Source organism: Musca vetustissima, unplaced genomic scaffold, assembly GCF_032173495.1.
Source record: "Musca vetustissima isolate MV318-11 ecotype Yass unplaced genomic scaffold, APGP_CSIRO_Mvet_v1 utg24678, whole genome shotgun sequence".
Classification (NCBI taxonomy): domain Eukaryota; kingdom Metazoa; phylum Arthropoda; class Insecta; order Diptera; family Muscidae; genus Musca; species Musca vetustissima.
In genome coordinates this window covers 135252-137388 of record NW_026872899.1, presented here as the reverse complement: position 1 = coordinate 137388, position 2137 = coordinate 135252, and the positions used below count along the sequence as shown (strand labels likewise).

Genomic DNA, 2137 nt, shown 5'->3' with positions numbered 1-2137 from the left:
TCAAGGCGTGGATTATTTTTAAGAATATTTTTTCAAGGCGTGGATTTTTTAAAGAATATTTTTTCAAGGCGTGGATTTTTTAAAGAATATTTTTTCAAGGCGTGGATTTTTTAAAGAATATTTTTTCAAGGCGTGGATTTTTTAAAGAATAATTTTTCAAGGCGTGGATTTTTTAAAGAATATTTTTTCAAGGCGTGGATTTTTTAAAGAATATTTTTTCAAGGCGTGGATTTTTTAAAGAATATTTTTTCAAGGCGTGGATTTTTTAAAGAATATTTTTTCAAGGCGTGGATTTTTTAAAGAATATTTTTTCAAGGCGTGGATTTTTTAAAGAATATTTTTTCAAGGCGTGGATTTTTTAAAGAATATTTTTTCAAGGCGTGGATTTTTTAAAGAATATTTTTTCAAGGCGTGGATTTTTTAAAGAATATTTTTTCAAGGCGTGGATTTTTTAAAGAATATTTTTTCAAGGCGTGGATTTTTTAAAGAATAATTTTTCAAGGCGTGGATTTTTTAAAGAATATTTTTTCAAGGCGTGGATTTTTTAAAGAATATTTTTTCAAGGCGTGGATTTTTTAAAGAATATTTTTTCAAGGCGTGGATTTTTTAAAGAATATTTTTTCAAGGCGTGGATTTTTTAAAGAATATTTTTTCAAGGCGTGGATTTTTTAAAGAATATTTTTTCAAGGCGTGGATTTTTTAAAGAATATTTTTTCAAGGCGTGGATTTTTTAAAGAATATTTTTCAAGGCCTTAGACAAGGCGTGGATTTTTTAAAGAATATTTTTTCAAGGCCTTAGATAAAGAGTGGATTTTTAAAAGAATATTTTTGCAAGGCCTTAGAGAAAAATATTGTAATTTTCCTTCATGCAACATTATCTTAATAAAACACGAACGCAAATTAATAAAAACATTCCGCAAAAAAATACTTCCATAAAAATGATTCTAAACAAAATTGCCTGTCCGTTTTGTCTCCACCCATTTTTGCGTCTCGCAAAAATAATGAAAATTAATCAATTTTTCTAATCATAAAAAAGTGAGTTATTGTTGCTGGTGTTGTGAGTGAGTTTGGCTCGTGTGTAAATTCTTATCAGCGAGTTGCAACAGCAGCCAACAACAGTCATTTCAATTCATTGCAAGTCTTGAAGGGAGTAGTCGTTTCATTAAAAAAAAAATACGATGAAAATAAACAAAGACAACAACAGCAGCCGCTACAAACTATTGACAAATTTATTAACGCAGATAATGGCATGGCAGAAAAATTCATTCATACAAATTTGTTTAGTTTCAAGACACGAAGAGAACCAGAACCATGATACAGACAGACTATGAGACTCCAATGGCAGCAGAATGTATCTCACCACCACCACCCCATAGTCACGACTAGAGATTTAGTGAAGCATGAAAATCACCATAGCCCCCACTGAACGTCATCAACTCACCAGCTCAACCCAAACCATCCGAACGGCAGCAAGACGAACTCATAGATAGCACCCATTGGTTGTATCCGGTTTGCTGACTTCGTATGGCTGCTTAGTATGGGAGATTTGCATAAGCATCGGTGGTTCAGTGGTAGAATGCTCGCCTGCCACGCGGGCGGCCCGGGTTCGATTCCCGGCCGATGCAATTTAATTTTTATTTTTTTCGTTTTTTATTTTATTATTATTTTTTCAATTAAAATTGGTTTAATAAATATTTTCTGCTATTATACACATTTATTTTAATATTTATAATCAAAATATAGACAGGTCATTTGATTTTATGTTGAAATTGTTGGCTAACATGTAATAAGGAGGGAATTTGTTAACAGTAGGGGTAAATAAAAGAGCACAGTTTTTAAGATTCTTTAAAGAATATTTTTGAGAAGGCCTTAGGCAAGGCGTGGATTTTTTAAAGAATATTTTTTGAGAAGGCCTTACCCAAGGCGTGGATTTCTTAAAGAATATTTTTGAGAAGGCCTTACCCAAGGCGTGGATTTTTTAAAGAATATTTTTTAAAGACCTTAGACAAGGCGTGGATTTTTTAAAGAATATTTTTGAGGAGGCCTTAGACAAGGCGTGGATTTTTTAAAGAATATTTTTGAGGAGACCTTAGACAAGGCGTGGATTTTTTAAAGAATATTTTTGAGAAGACCTTAG

The 2137-nt window shown here is 31.9% G+C and overlaps 1 non-coding gene across 1 annotated transcript; it reads left to right on the top strand.

The window, feature by feature from the left end:
- The first annotated feature begins 1554 nt into the window (after window positions 1–1554).
- Window positions 1555–1625, top strand: Trnag-gcc (transfer RNA glycine (anticodon GCC)). Its single transcript has one exon. It is a non-coding gene; the product is annotated as a tRNA-Gly (tRNA).
- Window positions 1626–2137: the final 512 nt, after the last annotated feature.